A 21,076-nucleotide genomic window follows, 5' to 3' on the forward strand; every position below is an offset into this window, starting at 1 on the left:
AAGGATTGGAAGAGACGAGATGGAAACTGGACCTCTAGAGACTTTTCATTGAGAAAGTGGTTAGTCTGGGAAAAGGCACCACTCTTGGTAAATGAAAGAGGCTGAACATAAGTGTGGAGGTTAAAATCTAAACACAGGCTTTGGGGCTCTAATGTTGATTTTTATGCCTAGAGAATAAAGTTTATGAAACTTATTGATAGGATTTAGGTGACAATAAACTTGGGGTTAGATGTTACTCTTTGATTAAAGAAATGCCAGGGTGAGGTGTTAGAAATGTGTCAGTTAAACAATAGGATATTATTTTTTTTATTTGTGAGTATAGTCAAAACATAATAGTAATGTACAAGAAAAAGCAGAAGGAGAGGGATATTGGAGGTGGAAAAACAATTAAGGAGGCTACTGCAAAATCCAGCCATCTGGTAAGTAAAGATAAGAATTAGAGCTTTGGAAATAGGAATGGAAAGAAAAGAAACATTTTAAGAGATGCAAAGACAGTGTTCTGGCTCTGAGGACTTAATTTGAATGATTTGTCAATTAAAGCCAAGTCAATTAATATGACCTAACTAAAGGGAAATTAAATCTCAAAATTTATGCTATAACTAAAATGAGATTTCAATCCCTTTCATTTTCCTATTTTTAAAAAATATTTATTCTTGATTTATCTTGCAAAAAGCTCTCATCTAATTTGTCACAAAGTCTAGCCAATCGACTTAGAAATGCCTAATAAATTAAATCTTTCCATTTATTCCTATGCTTCAACACTTGCTCTTGTGTTATTTATATATTTTTTTTCTTGCTGGAGTTATTTTAAGAGCTCCTGTTTTGAATAAGAGCATTTGTTCATAATTCTTTCTTTTTCTCCCCATTCTTCTCTTGACTTCCTGTGTATAGAATATACCACCTCTTGTCCCCCAGCCAAGATATCTTTACCCTTCAATCTAACCTCTCATCTGTGTTCTAACAGATGACTAGCTCCCAGTAAAAATTCCCACAAGTTATTGAGGAATTTTAATAAAAGTAATTCGTGTTTGTTAAAGACATTAGCTCAAATATCAAATACTCTGTGAAACTTGCTTGGATGTTCTAAAACTATGTTCTTTCATCTAACTTTACAATTCATCTTTTAAGTATTTAATTTTGTAAATTGTGTACATTTGATGTCACACTCATTGGTCTGCAGCGTCTTTGAGAGTAATGACCATGGTTTTATTATCTTCTTATACACAGTTTTTAGAAAAATATTTGTTCTTTTAAGTCAATAAATATCAAAATAACGAATGGCTAAAACAGGTATCTTTCTCAATACTGCTTTTTGTTATTCTAAGTCTTTTGACTTTTCACATAAATTTTAGAAGCAACTTATCAATTCTCAAGAAAGATGTTGCAATTTGATAGAGATTGGATTGAATCTATATATCAAATTGGGGAATATTGACATATTAACCATATTGGGTCTTCCAATCTGCAGCGATATTTATCCCCATTTCCCTCAACAATGTTATATAATTTCCAATGTAGAGATTTGGTACATGTTTTGTTAAATTTATACCTAAGTTATTCTGGTTTTATTGCTTTTGTAAATGATAATTTTTAGATTTCATGTTTCATTTGTTTGTGATAGTATATTCAAATATAATTGATTTTCCCATTATTCATGTTTCTTGCAATCTTGCCAAATTCATTTATTAGTTTTAGTACTGTTGCATTTATGTGCACAGTCAAGACAGATTTAACTCTTTCTTTTTATTTTTATTTATTTTTTTTTTTCATTTTTCATCTTTTTTTTTAAACTTTATTGTTGAATGTAAAACGTATTACAGATGTTCCACATTTTTTCCCTCATTGACCCCTCCTCCCTACTCCCGCCCCCCTCCCGCCTTTTCCCACACTGTTGTCTGTGTCCATTGGTTATGCATATAAGTTCTTTGGTTTATTTCTTCCCACTCCCCCAACCCCTTTCCCTTTGAGGTTTGTCAGTCTAGCAATGAATTTATACTTCTTAATCTCTTCACCTTTTTCACCCATTCCCCCAACCCCCCTCCCAACTGGCAACCAACAAAATGTTCTCTGTATCTATGAGAATGTTTCTGTTCTACCTGTTCATTTTGTTTGTAGATTCCATTGTTGATAGATATGTATTCATTGCCGTTTTGTTTGTTCATATATTTTATCTTTTTCGTCAAAAAGACCCTTCATCATTTCATATAATAATGGTTTGGTGGTGATGAACTCCTTTAACTTTTTTTTGTCTGGGAAAGTCTTTATATGGCCATCGATTCTAAATGACAGCTTTGCAGGATAGAGTAATCTTGGTTGTAGGTTCTTGCTTTTCATCACTCTGAATATTTCTTGCCACTCCCTTCTGGCCAGCAAAGTTTCTTTTGAGAAATCAGCTGACAGCCTAATGGGTACTCCCTTGTAGGTAACTAGCTGCCTTTCTCTTGCTGCTTTTAAGATTCTCTCTTTGTCTTGAACCTTTTGCATTTTGATGATGATGTGTCTTGGTGTGTGCCTCTTGGGGTTCATCTTGTTTGGGACTCTCTGTGCTTCCTGGACTTGTATGTCTGTTTCCTTCACCAAGTTAGGAAAGTTTTCTGCCATTATTGTTTCAAACAGGTTTTCGATTTCTTGTTCTTGCTCTTCTCCTTCTGGCACCCCCAAGATGCGAATGTTGGCACACTTGAAGTTGTCCCAGAGGCTCCTTACACTCTCCTCATTTTTTTGGATTCTTTTTTCTTTTTGCTGTTCTGATTGGGCATTTTTTGCTTCCTTATATTTTAAATCGATGGTTTGCTCCTTGGATTTACGTACTCTATTATTGAAGCTGTGTAAATTATTCATTACTTCAGTTAATGCCTCCTTCAATTCTAACTGTGCATCCATGATTTCTGACTGGTCCTTTTTTATGCTCTTGAGGCCCTCCTTAAGTTCACTGAGGTTCTCACTAAGTTCATTGAGCATCCTTATAAGCAGTATTTTGAACTCAGCATCTGTTAGGTTGCTTATCTCCATTTCGCTTAGTTCTTTTCCTAGGGTTTTGTTCTGTTCTTTCATTTGGGACCTGTTTCTTTGTCTCCTCATTTTGGCTGCCTCCCTGTGTTTGTTTCAGTGTATTACTTAACGAGAGGTATGGGGCTCGCTTAGACCAGATGCTGCTCGTTTGAAAGAATTTAGGAAAACCTGAAGCAGGATACAAGACAGGCCAATCCTATGGTTAAGCAACTGGCAACAGCTTGGGTGAGCCTGCAAGTTGGGTGGGGTGGGGCGGGGCCTCAGGGAGTCAGTAGGGCGGGGCTACCAGTGTGAGCCAGGTTGCTGGAGTCCCAGATATGGCAGCTGTCTGCCGCCCCAGGGAAGGGCTCACCAACGGAACAAAGGCCTCTGACAGCACGTTTGTCCCGGAGAAAGCCCCCTCTCCAACCCCCGCTCCAGTGCCAAACAGCTCAGTTCTTCCCTGTGTGTCTCTGGCGCCCCTCGAGCTGCCTCCCCTCCGAGCTTAGAGGGAGAGAGTCCGATGAGTCCGTGTGCGGGCCCTTTAGGGAGCTGCCTGGGGCTCCAGCCGCGTGAGCTTCCCTGAGCCTCAGTTCCTGCTGGTTTTTTCAGCCAGAATTATGGGGATTCTCTTCCTGGCACTGGAACCCTGAGCGGGGCACCTGGTGTGGGATGGGGACCCCTCAGTCCTCAGGAAAAACTTTCTCAGCCAAGGTATCCTCCTGATTTTTATCCGCCACATGTGGGTGTGGGACCAGCCTGTCCGTCTCCGCCCCTCCTACCAGTCTCGATGTGGCTGCTGCTGTAATTCCGTAGTTGTAGGACTTCCATTCAGCTTGATTTCAGGCGGTTTTGAATGATGATTGTTCTGTAGTTTAGTTGTAACTTTGATGTGGTTGTGGGAGGACGGGATACCGCGTTTACCTACGCCATCTTGACCGGAAGTCAACTCTTTCTTTTTATTCTTTCTGTTTTAATTATTACTTTTTCCTCATGCAGTGACTGAGACCTTTAGCACAATGTTCAATAGAAGTGGTAAGAGTGGACATCCTTGCTTGCTCCCAAACATAAAAATGGGTTTAGTCTTTCATCACCATGACAAACCTGTTAAATATATCTTTTGCATCTATTGAGATGATATGTGATTTTTTTATTTTATTCTTTTAATGTGCTAAATTTCATTCATTTTTGAAGATTAAGGTAACCCTACCCTCCTTCCTGAAATAAACACCTATTTGCTATTATTCTTTTATTTTATTCCAGACTTAAATATGACTCCGCCCTATTGTCTGAAGAGATACTCTGGAACCCAGTAACTTCCTCATGGCAGGATGCAGAAATGGCCAGAACAAGATCTGTAAAACCTACATGAGACTTGAATAATCTTCACAGCCTCATTGCAATGCTCAAGAAAGTGTTCTGACTCACTATGTGAAGATTTAAATGAAATTGCAGAGTATGCCATAATGCATTGTATGCACTTTGTATTAAGATTTCTAGGGCTGCCATAAAAACAACAACAACAAAAGTTCTGAAAACTGGGTGACTTAAAACAATAGAAACTTATTCTCTCATAATTTGGGGAACTAGAAGTCTCAAATCAAGGTGTTAGCAAGGTTTTCTTCTTCTGAAGGCTCTGAGGGTGAATCTGTTCCATGCATCTCTCCTGGCTTCTAGTGGTTGCTGGCAATCCTTGACATTCCTAGGCTTGTAGACATATTATTCATATCTCTGCCTTCATTGTCTCATGGTATTCTCCTTGTGTGTTCATGTCCAAATTTCCCTATTCATGTCTGGCCAGTGTGGCTCAGTGGTTGAGCGTCGACCCATGCATCAAGAGGTCGCAGGTTCAATTCCCAGTCAGGACGCATGCCCAGGTTGTGGGCCCGATCACCAGTCGGGGGCATGCAGGAGGCTGCCAATCAATGTTCTCTCTCATTGATGTTTCTATCTCTCTCTCCTTCTCATTTCCTTTCTCTCTAAAAATCAATAAAGGAAAAAAAAATTTTTAAAAAACAACAATGAAAAAACAAATTTCCCTCTTCTTTAAGGACACAGATCACTGGAGTAGGGCCCGTTCTTATCTTAACTTGATTACATCTGGAAGGACCTTATTTTGAAATAAGGTTAAGTTTGCTATTTCCAGGTAGAATTGAATTTTGGGGAGACATTCTCAAATCCAGTAAATACCTGAATTTCACATTTTATTATACCAGTAGAGAACAAAACTCCACTGCCAAAGTAAAGCTTTTGATAAATGGTGTTTTAAGGAGTTACACTACTCTTTGTGCTAAAGCCGTGTTTTATGTCATAGGCAGTCTTACTGCTAGTCACATGAAATGAACCTTTGCTGATTATACTTTTGGAGTACTTGGGGACTCAAACTCTTGTTTGTTCTTTCAGAAACAGGCTTATATTTGAGCAGTGATTCACAGATTAGGACCTAAGACTTAGATGAGTTGCTAAACTACCTCATTTTGGAGGAGAGGGACTTGGCCCAGCCAAGCATACCCAGATTGGACAGTTGCTGTTTCACTGTGCTATTGAGGGCTATGTAGCTCAGACCTTGAGAAAGATAGTGGTGTTTAGAGCTAGATATAGAAATAGAGGTAGAGATAGACAAAGAAATAGGCATAGACATAGACACAGATACATGTACATGTGTGTGTGTACATGTTAAAACTTTATTTTGAGTAGAGTGCAAGGCCCATATTCCTTAGGCAGACAATGCCTTTAAGAGATTGCATGTTCCCATTGTCACTTGTCCTGAGAGCAGACAGACACTAAAAGAAAGAACAAGGAGTTAAACTCAGAAAAAGTCAAAATCATGCCAGTGCCCAAAGCTTGAACACTAACTGTCAGCGGATCCTGAGTGCACGTGACGGTGGCGGTACGCAGCACCGGCAGGTGGCAGCAGGTGCAGCCACGGTGGGAAAGTGCTCTATAGCCAGCAGAGAAGAACTTATGAGGGATTCCAGGGACACGAACAACAATCCATGAGCCATGGCCGGCAATATGAGATTTAATTTACTTTGTCTCATGATTCTTTTGGGTTTTCCCAGAACCTTCTGTAAAGTCCCAGTAAAAATTACAACTTGATATCAACTGTGGGGGAATTGATGGTCTGTGTCCACAAGCATCTGAGAGAGCAGCACTCTCCACCCCCAACCAAAGTGAATATGGTGCATGGAAGATAGTTGAGCAACAAAAGTGAGTCTGGAGGATGTGACTGTCAATGCATTAATGGTGGCCCTCAGGGGGAGCAGAAATCGAGACCAGAGCTGGGTAACCAGAGAGGCACAGTAATGGCAAAGATGAAGGAACACACAGGAAAGACCGCCCCTCCCCCAAAGATTTCAGCACTTGCACGCACGCGCGCACGCACACACACCACAGAGGAGTTGATTTACATAGATGAAACGACATCTGCTAACATGGGCTATCAAGGGATATTAAGAAGTCTTTGGGTTTAACTGTAAATGTAACCGGACTGGTCGCAACCAGCCAACCACCTAGGAGGTTTGCCTGAGGATGTCGAAGAATCATACTAATAAAAGAAATTTAAAAAATTAAAATACACTTAACAAAGAAGTCAGTGTCACTAGTACTGGTTTATAGTACCACGGACGGCTCCATCAGACCTGCGAAGGCTGGGATGTTAGATGATGTTAGCGAGGCCAACTTGGACTGCAGGCAGATGAGTAATCCTCCCACAAGCCTGCTTTAAAATTGCCCTTCAGTGACCCAGGGTCATAACCCATCTCACTTTCTCCTCACTCTGAAAAGCGACAGACTTTCAGGGGACCTACTATTTTCTCTTTTCTTAACATGAGCAATGTAATTCCCAGATACCCTTTTTCCTCTAAAAGATTTTTATATATTTCTAAAGATTTGCATAGCGGAGAAAGGTATGATTAAGGCTCAGCCACTTATGTTGAAAAGAATAATTTTTTCTCAAAAACTTCAAGAATAGTAGTTAAGTATACCTTTTCCGTTTTTAGTTTATTTAATTTTTTTTTTACTGCCTTCTTCTTCTTTAAAAGTTAAAATCAAGTTTTCTCAAAAATGCCTTTGTTATATGCATTGAATTGTATGTATTTTTCCATTTTTGTTACACTGGGCTACAAAAGCAATGATTTCTTAGAATTTCTCTGCTATCACAGAACTGTCAGGTTATCAAAATATCATCTAACCTGGGTGGACTCTCATTACCGCGCACAGTACTAAAACCAGCCCTCTGCACTGTTCTTGCGTCTGTAGACATACATTTCCTTAACTCTTTAACCCATGCAAGTGCTTTATAATTGACCAAATTATGTTTTCCCTTTCCTAAATCTGCTCTTGCTACTTTAGTTTATTTCCTTCACTATCTATATTCTCCAAAGGGCAGTACATTCGATTTTTTAAAGGTGTCATCAAATCACTTTGTCCTTCTGTTGGGGAGCAACTATTTCTATAGCAACTCTATATGCTTGTCAGGTGCTAGAGCCCTGAGAATTGAAGTGAAGTAGATGGTATGATTCCTACGTTAGCCCCCTAGACCCGCGACTTCGACGGGCATGCCGTGGCAGGCACGCTGGGGTGCTACAAGAATTTTTAAGACGTGCCATTCCTGGCTACTTAGTCAGGGGCACTGACCACTTTTCCCTTAGATTATCAAATAAAAAAATGACAACAGGCAACACAACAATGGCCATTTGATGTGAATGAATCAAAATTATACCTTTCGTCAGATTGGCAAAACATGTATTTTTTGGTGTGCTGCAGAATTTTATTAGTTTATGTGTGACACGAGATGAAAAAGGTTGAAAATTGCTGCTCTAGATACTAATTAGTAAGATGATATTTTATTTAAAATTTTTAAGTTGTTTTTCTTTATTGACTTTAGAGAGAGAGGAAGGGAGAGGGAGAGAGAGTTAGAAATATTGATGAGAGAGAACATCGATTGTCCGCCTCCCGCCTGCTCCTCAGTTGGGACCAGGCCCACAACCTGGACATGTGCCCTGACTGGGAATCGAACTGGTGACTTCTTGGTGCTCGGGTTGACACTGAACCACTGAGCCACACCAGCTGGGCCTAAGATGATATTTTAATACATTAAACAATGTGTATCAAGGTACTAGAAAACACAGTACCAATACTTATCCAGGGATTTAGAATCATAAAGATTTGGTAGGATTTGAATACAAAGACTGTAGGGAAGAGAATTAAATGGGCAAATAAGTATGATAAGTAAAGATAGACACACTCATGGAAGGCACCGAACGTCATTATAAGGAGATTAGATTTGGAAATAAAATTGTTAAACAAGCTTAATCCTTCTTTGCTTCATTTTCACTTTAAAATAGGAAAATTAAAAGCCTGAGATTACTTTAAATGGTTAAATGGAAAAATGGTAAGTTCCAAGAGTTGCTAAATAAATTATGTAAGTGTGGGCACAGTAGTTATTATTCTGTTAAGTGAACTGATTTTCACAAACCAGTTCAGAAATGCAGTGATTGATAGATAGCCAGGGAAGTAAATGAAAAAATGGGGAAATAAAAAGGAAGAGCAAATGGACAAAAACACTTCCTCTCAATGTTTGGAAACAGAGTTAGTGGACCCATTCAATTCTAGAAATAAGTAGGAAGACAGAGCTGTGGATGCAATTATCTGAAATTGTAAATAGAAGCTTCCTATAAACTGCAATAAATAAGCTATGGAAATAAGCCTTTCAATGGAGGGAGAAGGCTTTTTTTAGAAAAGAATAATTACTTAAAAATTGAAAAGTCTAACAGAAATGAATGAGAAGGTAATTAATTAATACTTAAGAGGCGTTGCTTTTAATGGTTTTAGTATTCCAGTTAAACGGCTTTGAACTATTTTGAATAATTTATAGTAGCCTTTTGCAAGCTTTTCCCTCACCCACTCACAAGTTTTACTATAAATGGGAAGAGACGCCATTTACTAGAGTGCTGTAGATAAAATGAGGGAGAGACGTCACAATCGCTGTTATCCTAGTAGTAGTCCACTCCAGGCTGCACATCAGCACTGAGTAGCTGTGAGGATGAGGTGGGTCAGTGACTGTTCTGGAACACAGATGTGGCTGTGTAAGACCTTCTTCTGTGATTGTTCTTACACAATCAAAGGAGGTTGAGTCGGGTCTCAGGGTATCATCTAAGCAAAGGATGTCTATATTGCAGTAACCCCTGCCCTGCGGCTTCTGTGCAACAGAAACCACCCAGCTCCTTACCGGTCAATATGCTCTGAGGCTTTTATTTTACAAGACTAAAAAAAAATTTTCTCGTATTTATTGGAAGACCTAGTCAAAAGGATGAGGAGCTAATTAAAATGTATTTACTGCTTTAACTTAACAAAGTGGAAAATAATACAAATGAAACAGAGTACCTACTAAGATACAGATATTTTTAAAAGGCAGCAGCAAAGAAAGCAGTTAAAAATCATTCTAGCCTCAGACTGAGTTCATTGGTAACCTTCGAACAAGTGTGTGTTTAGAGAATAGTTATTTGAATGTCCTCCCTCTTCCTTATGCAAGTGTACAGAGAGGGTAATTCATTGGCTAAACTTAAAGTAAAGATAGAAGAGACTGGGGATTAACCAAGGTCTCTTACTACTCAAATCCAAATTAGTGGATTAATGAATTGATTTACCTCAGAAGCTCACAACTCATAGAAGGAAAGAAGTCACAACCCAGTCCCTTGAGAATAAAATTAGGCAGAGCAATTGGAATGGATCAGAATGGTCCTAATCAAGTCTTAGTGGAAGGGAATGACAAAAAGACACCTGAAATAAAATTTTCTTTAGTTAAAAAAGTATTAAGAATGGATATTCCTCTCATGGTGATGTTTGATTGCTCATGGTCACACACAAGTATTAATTTCATCCCCACTAGGCCAGAGGTTTCTGTTGGCATTATTAATTGCTTTCTCTCCAGCACCCATAAGAGTGCCTCGCATGTTGTTGATGTGTGAAATTGCCTTAATCCAATGGTAGCTTCCAAGTACACAATGAGATGAATTATCTCAAATAATCATTATCTGAATATGTTTTGTCTGTCTCTCTGTGTTGTATCTTTCTTACTGATAATATGCTTCTGAGGACCAGAATTGAGGAAAATGGAAGCAGATGAAAGATACCTGGAGCTTGCTTTATCAAAAAAAGCAAGAGTTGCCCTGCCACTGTAACTCAGTGGATTGAATGTTGTCCCACAGACCGAGAGGTTCCGGTTCCATTCCCGGTCAGGGCCTGGGCCTGGGTTGTGGGCTCGATCCCCAGTAGGGGGCATGCAGAGGCAGTCGGTCAATGACTCGGTCTCACATCTATGTTTCTATCTTTCTCTTCCTTCCTCTCTCTCTAAAAAATATCAATAAAAACATATTAAAAAAAGAAAAACCAAGAATCAATGTCCCTGAACACAGCTATAAATTACCTGATGACGTGATGAGTAACAATGAATTTTATCTGTATGTATCAGGTGAAGAACAAAAGAGCCAAAGGTGGGTGTCACAATGGATCGTCAATCTAATTCTGTATGAATATTGAACAGTTTAAGAACTTTGCATGACTCAAGTGTATTTAGTAGACTGCTTTGTCTTTACATTATTTTTGTGAATTATCAATACATACACACTCTATCAATGTCTAACAATTTGCATAAGTTACTTGCTTCTTTAGTTTTATCTATGCTCCTTGTATATCTTAATCTTTTATTTTCTTTAGCAGAATGTAATATTGTTAATTAATACAGCAAGCACATTGCATACAAAATAGACACTCAATAAACATTGGTTGAATAAGTGAGTAAATGAATGCATGCATGAAGATACATATCCGTAGCATAGCAAGTACATTTGATAGAAGATCCTTTGGGCCCAGTCTCTCTGGCAGTGATTAGGCTTGAGCACAATACTAATCATGAAAATTTAAAATAAAAAGAGCTGAGACACACAATAAAGGATGCCATTGTCACCTCAGCCCACCAAGGTCTTCCCAGTTGCAGTTCATAAGCTTACAGATCTGCAACATCACTTCAAGTAATACTATGCACAATATTGGTGAGCTAATAAGATTCCAGTTATATTTCCAAAGGACTATTAAAAGAAAACTATTTTGAGTGTAAGTTGGGGTGAAAAGGGAAGAGCTCAAGAAAATGCTAGCCTTCCTACAGTCATGGTATACATGGTATGTGGAATTCAAGTAATTAGTTATATAAATATTAGTTCCCTGCCTCTATCTGCATTAAAAAATAGTTGCTAGTTATAACAATTGCAGTGGTAAATTAAACATTTCACTGGTCAGTTCTTACGGACCAGTATAATGTTATTTCTGAACCACTATGTATTTTAAAACTAAAATATATTCATTCTCAGAACCAGGGAACACAGATTGATAACTCCTTTCCCCCCCCAAATCTAAGTTTAAATAAATAACTATAATACAACATAAAAAAATACCTCCCATATACCTTGCTGTTTAGATATATATTTATCAGAGTAAATTTATGTATTAATGTGGGTGAATATGAAATAGCAATGAGTGTTATATTCATGTTATTTTTATACACATTTATGCTCAAAGCAACACCAAATGGAGTCCTTGTGTTATCTTAATGTAGCAGCCATGTGTGCAGTAGATAATAATAACCTGAAATCTACAAGACTTTTCTAAAACCTTAACAGTTTTTCACTAAAACCACAATCCCTGATTTGAAAGGCTGTGGAGGATTATTTTAAGTCTTATTGAAAAATGTATTTGTAGAATTTGTAGAAAGCTTTTGTAGGACAGTCTATGAAGAATGGAATAAAGATGGGGGACACATATTTACAAGAAAAATATTTACTATTGCTGGAGCCCAGATGAAACGAGGCTAGAAGGGGTGAGCGGGGGAGGAGAGAAGAGGTACCTCCGGGACATTGTCCAAGGGCAGAGTCAAGCAGTTGGAGCCAGGTTGGAGATAGGAAGATGTGGGAAAGAGGACTTGCTATCTGACAAAAGAAAGGATAACTTTTGAGAAAAAAACTGGGTAAACTGAGAAATGAGTTGCTTTGTTGAAAAGAAAGATGAGTTCAAATGTGTTATCTTTTGTGAGCTCTCTCCAATTCTCTCTCTTTGGGGTTAATGATGAACTTCCACAAAGATGGTTTGGGCATAAACTGAAGCAATGATTGGAAGAGCAAGGTGCAGCCCTGGAGTTCCGGCGTGATTTACTCCTGCTACCATTTAGTTTGTGCCATATGGCTGATGTGTATTTTTAACTTTCGTCATTTCTATCATTCCTTGTCAATTCTGAAGAACTTCTCCATTTTCAGAGACTTTACTGTGGCAAAAAAGCAAATGACAAGCACCTAGTACATTGCACCCTGCAGGCACTAAATAGATACTTGTTCCCTAACGGTCTGGCAGAACATGTCTTCGGGAACACAGGCACAACTGCCTTAAAAATAACAGATGGTGGTATCTGGTCGGCGTTCCCTGAGGCCTTGTTAAATACATAACTGATGTCAGGAGACACCTGCATCTTGTTGCCTATTCAAAGCAGGTACTGTTTTAGTCATTTGCCGATATACATGTATATGAGTGAGAAAATGAACTCAAGTCACATTGATTCCTAAGCACCTGGGACTCCTATGAGGAATAGGAAGAGCAAGTCACAACAAGTAGCTGAGAGCTGGAAAATTGGTCAAGCTAAGGAGATGAGTTATTGTGGGATAATAATAAACTGGGATGAAGTTTGAATTGATAAGGTGATCACTTAGTCTGTAGGAATATATGAGGAGGAAACACACGGGTATGACAGCGTATACGTATAAAAAAAGGATCATTCCTATTTCTGCCGGTGTGATCTTTCTAAAGTTCAAGTTTGAACATGCTACTTCTTTGCTTAGAGCTTTACAATTAACAAGAAAAGAAATTTGACATGAATATTAAGTTTTGAGGTAGGTGACTCTTTTTAAACTATGAAAGAAATATGGAAAGAACAATAAATTTAACTACACACATCTTTAACGTTTTCTACATAAAAATAACGATCAAATAAAAAATGAGGACCATATTTTCAGACACTTGGTATTGTATTGTTGATATATAAAGCACCCCTAGAAAAAATAACATCATTAAATGACAATATAAATGTGAATAAATGGTATGAAGATGATTTTCTAAAAAATGCATGTAACTGACCATCCTTTTTTTTTTTTAACTTCAAGAACATTTCTAATTAGAAGACTGCACATTAAAGCATGTTTACCTATCAAATTAGCAAAGATATCTTTTTAAAAAAATGAGAGTGTAGAATATTAGTCATATTTTATAATGGGGAAAGATGAGCAGGTATCTTTAGAATCAGAATAAAAGTTCAGTTCCTCACCACTGGCTCTCAGCACATCGTCCAGGCTCTTCCAGGGGGCCGCTGCCCGCTGGTCCGGATTTTCTCGTGGCTGCCTCCTCTCCAGGTTATTGTCCAGCAAAACTGGAATTTGCGATTTCCCAAATGTGCCATGTTTTTTTCTGATGTCTATGTTTAGGAGCACACAGCCTAGAATGTTTTCTACTTTTGTTCACCTGGAAAATTTCTGTTTACTCTTTAAAAACCTACCTTTGAAATCCTTCCTCTGTTAAGTCTTCCCAGCCACACTCCCATCACCCACCTCTCCCCACCACCTCAACAAAGAAACTCTCTTCTTCATCTTGGCTACATTTCTATTGTTCCATATTTTGTACCACATTTTCTTAATTTATTTACACATATATGGTCTCTAGTAATTAAACTATAGATTGCTCGAAAGCTTCTGTATCCCAAGTTTCTGTCACTGAGCTTGACAGAAGAAATTTAATGTTGGCTGATGTGAGTTTAATTAAAACTTCAGTGTGGCCCTGGCCGGTTTGGCTCAGCGGTTAGAGCGTCCACCTGCGGTCCGGAGAGACCCGGGTTCGGTTCCCACTAAGGGCATGTGCCTTGGTTGCAGTTTGTCCCCGGCCCTGGTTGGTCGTGTGGGTGGCAGCCACTCGATGTGTCCCTTTCACATCAATGTTTCCCTCTCTCTCTCTTTCTCTCTCTCCCTCCCACTCTATCTGTACAAAAAATGGAAAAATGTCCTCGGGTGAGGATGAAAAAAAAAAACAAAAAAAACTTCAGTGTGTATATGAAGTAAAATCATAACCTTAAACTAGATTATTGTGCGCACACACACGCACCCGAGCACGCACAGAACTTCTCTATGGGTGCCTACTTCAGAGCTTGTGTTAAACTGAAGGTTTTATATATGCAATTTTCATCAAAGTATTTGCAAATGTAAAACTGTATTAGTTAATTACTGAATACCCACAAAACTATACCCTCAAGGCTCAAGAAAACCTAATGGCTTCATTTCTTTCACTCTGGAACTACCATCAGGGAAGCAGATTATAAACAGACTTAATGGCTAACTACTTGGAGCTGTAATAAGAACCCAATACTTAGTGCCCCAGTGTGCTTCCCAAAGCCCCATTACTTGCTCAGATATCAGGGAAGCGTGTTCAGTTATTTTCACCCACACTTTCTTTCACTATCCCAGAAAAACATGTTTTGCTGCCATAAAAACAAATGCCAAAAGTAATTTTTGATCAAAGATTTTATTTCATGGAGGCCGCCAAGAGATTCTCACAAGTTGGTGGTGACATTGTTGTTGGATTTTCAGACTGATTATTTCCTTAAAGCCTAGATGATACGTATTTTAAGATGTGATTGAAAAGAAGATATGGTACAACAAAATCTCTAACTTATCCTTGGATGGACATATCTGCATTCATGCATATGCTGTGGGGGAAACTTGGTGCTGAAGCTCTCATGCCTTTTAACATTTTAGAGGGATAAAATCTTCCAAAAATTTCCTTTATGCTTTTTTGGTATCTGTAAAGAGAAAATCAATTAACTGAAATTTTCTTGATGATTCAGGACATCAGAATTAGCATACACTGCTGTTTTGTGCCTAATCCCTTAGAGTCAGTCTTTAGGCATAAACCTGTCCCTGGACGTTTTAGAATTTGCCCCTGCACTAATGGATTCCAGATTATTGTGCTGATAGGCCTGTTGAACTTTGTTTTCAGCTGAAACTTATTTTATGGCTGTTACTAAATCAGCCTCTAGCTCTCACCACTCCAAGCTTGTTACATTACAACTGCATTTTACCATATTTCTAACTCAGTCAACTTGGGAGCACCGAGGGTGGCTTAACCGGACTCTGGATACAAAAGTCTCTGAGTATATTTACAAGATCTCTAGGTTACTGGATTGGCTGAAGCTGGTCCATGCACGGTCAGTTGGATCTTTTGGAAACTGATAGAGATGTAGTTAGAAGGGCAACGGATTTATTGGGGGCTACCACCTGGGGAAAAGGGGAGGGAAGAATGAAGGTTGGTAAGGAGGGTGATGCAGATCTGACATTCTTGGCCAACCAAACAGGGAACTCTCGAGCAAACCACTCCAATCAGAGGGGTCCCATGTTGAACCCTATAGTCCAGCCACTAAGGCTGGGATTTCCTGGAAAGGGCGTGGCCTCAGCCTGAGTGCTGAGCTGGGTTGTGAAGGCAGGGACTGCGGAAGCCATCCGCGACTGCTATCCTTGCAGCTGAAGGGAAAGTTCTTTATTAAAGAAAGACCCAAACAGGTGCACCTACTTGTCTACATGAGCACTCATACCATCAGGAAATATATCTGAAAAGATTCAAGTTCATAGGGAGGGAGGAAATAGTTCTTGCTTTCTGAACCTTTATGAGTGTCTGGTTAATGTGAGTTGCTGCAGAAGGCAGAGGGACTGATGGGAAACAGTGAATGAATCAGAGGCCCGGGGAGGGAGCGGTCAGTGAAGCAGGGGTTCTAGCTAATGAGAACAATGGTTAAATAACCAAGTGACCCAAATCTTACTTAGCAGAAAATTCACCTTCCTTGGAAGGACCTACTTTGGAAAGGTGTATGATCAGGGAAGATATCTGGGATGGAAGGCAGTATCGCCAAGAACATTTTTGAGTAAACTGCCTATATTTGTTTTACTTTGTAATTCTGCAAATCGATCATTTTAATTATTTTGAGTACTAATTTTTGTTTCTATACGAAATTTAGAATTATTTTTTCTATTTTCAGGAAAGTAGGCATTCTTTTTGTAATCACATTAAGTGTATGAATTTACTTAGGAAGAACTGACATCTTTATAATATTGAATCTTAACCTGGAACAGGATATGTGTTTGCTTGTTTCATACAGTCCTTGTATATTTTAGAAATGTTTTAAATATTTCCCATGTGCGTTTATATATTTTTATCAAGTTAATTACTGACATTTTTGTTGGTGTCATGTATATAGCTTTCTGATTCATTATATCTTGCATTTGGTGGCTTTTATATATGTTTTAACACATGCTACCCTATTGGATTTTCTTGTTTTGGGTTATCTTGCATTTACAGTTAGTTATTTTTTCTTAAAATAGTAATAATTTTACCGCCTTCTTTGGTTCTAATATCTTCTCTTTGTCTAATTTCATCGACTCATAACTCTAGTACAATGTTAATAGTACTGTTACATTTAATTACAATAATAAGTTATAGATAATATCCTCATTATTTTTCCTAACTTTAGCAGGAATTGCTCTATTAAGTATAATGCTGACTTTGGGACTAATTATATATTAACAAACACACAAAAAAACTACTGAATAAATATCCTTCAATTTCTTTTACTATCTAAAAAAGTTTTTTTAAATTGATTTTTAGACAGAGAGGAAGGGAGAGGGAGAGAGAGAGAAACAGCGATTTTCCTGCTCATGCCCCAACCAGGGATCAAACCCGAAACCCAGGCATGTGCCCTGATCGGGAATCAAATGGGCAACCTTTCGGTGCACAGGAGGATGCCCAACCAACTGAGCCACACCAGCCAGGTCAATTCCTTTTACATTTATCTGGGAAATATTTCCCACTCCTTTTTTTTCCCCAACCAGTTGTATTATTCTCTGAAAACTCAACTTCTAACACAAGCATGTTATATTGCCTTCAGGATGATTATTTTCTTTGCTATCTACTGGCACTCTGAGTACTTAAAGGTTGTAAGAGTAGTTTGCAACTACTTGGTCTTTTATGTCAAATTTACTTTTGATCCTCCAAGCTTGGTTTACATGAATAGAAACAAAACCAAACAAAACTCCTGGTCTCTTTCTAACACTGTGCCTTCACCAATTCACTCTGCCTCTCTTTCGATCTTAGTTCCCTCCTAAGCAAAGCAAGAGGGTTGGTCCAGGTCAGTCCCAGCCCTGCAACAAGGAGCTTTAGGATTTTCCCAGGAAAAGCTTGAGTCTCTAAGAAGGTGACCCAGGAAGCAGATCGCCTTGTTCACCTTTGACTTCACACTGAGCAACTATTCTTTTATCTGTCTTCTACATTAAGTTTTTGCATAAGATTTCTTTTGAAGAGCAGGTCAATCAACTAAAAAGAATTTGAAAATGACTAATCTACATACCTCCCCGTGGTCCATTTCAGCTCCCACATTTTATCCTCTATTTCTTCTGGTTTTCATTTCCCTGATAAACTTCACAGTGCCTATGTGTTGGCAATATGTATCACAATGTTGTGACAGGGATACAGTAAATGATTAATTGCCCTGGCCGGTTTGGCTCTGCGGTTTGTCCCCAGACCAGAGAGTCCTGGGTTCAGTTCCCACTAAGAGCATGTACTTTGGTTGCAGTTTGTCTCCACTCCAGTTGGGGTCGTGTGGGTGGCAACCACTCGATGTGTCTCTCTCACGTCGATGGTTCTCTCTTTCTCCCTCCCTCTCTATCTGAAGATAAATGCAAAAAAAAAAAAAAGTCCTCGGGTAAAGATAAAAAATATATATATAAAAAGAAAGTGATCAATTAAATGCCTTTTAAGAAAAGAATAAACAAATGAATTGATTGGCTTGTTAATCCCATCACAAGTATTTAAAGGTAATCATTAAGTTCTAGCCACTCTTTAAGAGAACAGAGACAGAATGTTGAAAACTCAGATAAATACCTGTCCTCCTAGAATGCTCAGTGAATCACTGCGTTAAGTAATAATTACTAGACACCTAATATATGGCAGGTAGTTTGTTAAATCTTAGTTTTATCAAGACCTATATTGCACTCTGTCCCCTTTCCTCACAGATTCTGAAGTCTCCTAAGAGAAATTATGTAAATAGATTATTGAAATAAAACTTGGTAAGTACTATAATAGAATTAAGACAGAAGTGCTGTGGGGGTTCAGAGAAAGGAATTCTGACTCTGGCTGAAGCAGCGAGAAAGATTCACAGAGACATACACACTGAGCTCCAGGAGTGGGATTGTGGCGTGTGGCGCAAACCCGTCAACGTGCGGCAGGAGGACAGTGTGCGGAAGGCACAGGGAAAAGACCAAGGACGGAGCGCTGGGCAGCAGGGGGAACTGGGCACAACCGCACACAGCTCGGTGACTGGACATAAAAAAATAAGCTTCAAAGTCATATTTTGCTTCAGATTATAAAGTTCTTTCACGCTATTATAAAGCTTTGAAGTCCCATAATTTAGGAATTGAAAGTCAACAGAAATGTTTAAGGAGTAATTGGGCAGGATAGATTTGTCTCCTAAAATCAGATAGCAGCGCTGGAGTAGGAAGTTCATTGAGCAGAAGAGCAGTGAAGACTCCCTTGCACTACGTCAGAACGAAGATGAAGGGAGTCTGAAGGGTGAGGAAAGGGATCAGATTGGAGAGAATACTTCAAGTCGAGTTAAAAGGATCTGGTGACCGGCAAGCATGTGGTAGTACTCTAGAACAGAAAAACATGAGAGATTTTTTTCTCCATTCCATTCCATTAAAGATAAGTAAACATAATTTTTATTTTATTTTATTTATCACAAAACATGACTAGCAATTGCTTTCTCTCTCACAGGTAAATGTAGTCAGTCACTTGCAGCGGCTAATGGGTGACTTAATTAAGGTCTGATGAGTTCTCTAGGATAAGAGATAAAGGGTAATTCCCATTGACCAGTCGTCCCCCTTAGATGGGACGACACAGGCATCATTGACATTTCTCCAGGCACTTCCCATCCCAATGAAGAATCCGCACACGAGTTCACATCTTGACAGATAGTCTAGTCTGGAGGCTATTTTTGTTCAGTCAAAAAGCTTGACAGTTAGCCATGGCAGGTTGTTGTTATTTGTGTTGACTTCAAGTACAATATCAGAGTCGTGTTTTGGCTGGGGGGGGCAGGGGCTTGTCAGGAAGGCTTGTTTTCCGAGATAGCAGATGGCTTGGAAATTGTCTCCCACGACATACCCAACTGACTGGAATTTCAATTCTCTGTTCCTGAAGTGGTGACAAAAAGGGCACATCCGGGAAATTAACTCTCCCGGTTTAACTGAAAATGACAGCGCTCTGCCTTAGTCAAAGCAACAGACTGGTAACTAGAAGGAAACATAAAGGCGAGGCAAATGGGAAATCCTAATTAACTCCAATCTACTTCAAGTAAATTTCCCTAACTCAGTGTTATTGCACAAATGAGGGAAGTTGATTTATGCATTTCAAGGCTTGATTTTATCATTTCACTCTTGAAAAATGAGATAATCAAACAACAGAAAGAGTATATTAACCAGGGACCAGGATTACAGTGAGTCAGAGCGAGGTATCAGGTAATTGAATCTAGTCAGTTTATTCAGAGCAGGATGCAAATAAGTAATTTGGACATCTTGAATGAGCTCTGCCAAGACAAAAGTCTCATGAAAATTTTGTAAATATGTCGTGCACTTTAATCCGAGAGTGGAAGGTGATTTACAATGATTTCAGACTTCTATTTAGCCATTATCATTATTATAGTTTTTTAAATGTTTCCCCTGACATCCTTCCTGTGTAAATGAATATGTCCCAGGGACACTTCAGTAAATGAGATGAACTAATGTAAAATGTTAAATAATTCATAGTTTTGGAAGCCACTGTGACTTTGTTCATGTTTTCATAGGAACCAAACCACTGTTGTGATGCAGGAGAGAAAAGGCATCTACATATGAAAATATTTCAAGTATTATCTTTTCAGCCTAAATGTGTGCTAGCAAGAAAACAAAAAGGAAAGGGGAGCATTTTAAAAGACTACAGCACATCCCATTTTCACCATTCTACAATAGTAGAGATGACTAATGGGATTTTGATTTGATATTGTTTTGTTTCATTTGGAGCTCATTTCTCTGCCTGTGTCATCGTTTCTATGATTCTGAATTAGACTAGAGTGAGATTAGCAAACAAGGCCGTCAAGTGGGATGTGGGGATGAGACCGAGAGCAGAGGCAACAGCAAGGAGGAGCAGGCAAAATTAAATGAATAAGGACTTGGGATGTTTGTGTTCCAAGTTCTGCCCCTGTAAGGTCTGATCTGGGGTTTATTATATAACCCCTCAGGGCCGCTGCCTTCTTATCCATAAAATGTTATGATGATATGAGCCTCACAGGGCTGTTATGAAATTAAATGAGATAACATTTATAAGCAGATTAAAGTGTCTGGTACAAAGACGGCACACGCAGTTGGGAACCTACCTGACCATACTGTTCCAGGAAAGAACCTCACACTGCCAGCTTCCCCTGGAAGGGAGTTTCCAGATGTCCCCTCACTATTAGTAGCAAGATAGTGAACCAGAGGTTGTCAGTTAATTTTAAAGATAAAGTTCTTGGTCTTAAATTTCAAATCTCCCATTTACCAGTAGTGTCCTCGCTAGTTGTTTAGCCTCAGTTTATTCATCGATATAATAAAGATAATATTGGCACTTGCCTTATTGGGGGTTTGCAAGGATTAAGTGAAATAATCTTCATTAAGCAATTTGTACAGTTTTAAGCACGTGGTAAAGACTCTCTAAGAGTTTCCTCCGAGTATCCGTTGATAAGCACCACAAAATTATAGCCATGACAATTCTATCTGTAATCAGGAACAAACAGAAACAATGGTTTTCCTCTCTCACACAGTACGCTGCTATGAAAATGTGGCCAAACTAGAGTTTTCAATTTAAATGTTGCTTAAACATGGTTTGTTCCCAAAGGAATCCTTGACCAGTTAGCAAATAATCCTGAGCTATTTTAAACATGGTT

The 21,076-nt window shown here is 38.8% G+C and overlaps 1 pseudogene; it reads left to right on the plus strand.

The window, feature by feature from the left end:
- Positions 1–338: 338 nt before the first annotated feature.
- LOC118630220 overlaps positions 339–21,076 on the plus strand; it is a 31,801-nt pseudogene continuing 11,063 nt past the window's right edge.

This window comes from Molossus molossus, unplaced genomic scaffold, assembly GCF_014108415.1.
Source record: "Molossus molossus isolate mMolMol1 unplaced genomic scaffold, mMolMol1.p scaffold_m16_p_1, whole genome shotgun sequence".
In the NCBI taxonomy this organism is placed as follows: Eukaryota; Metazoa; Chordata; class Mammalia; order Chiroptera; family Molossidae; genus Molossus; species Molossus molossus.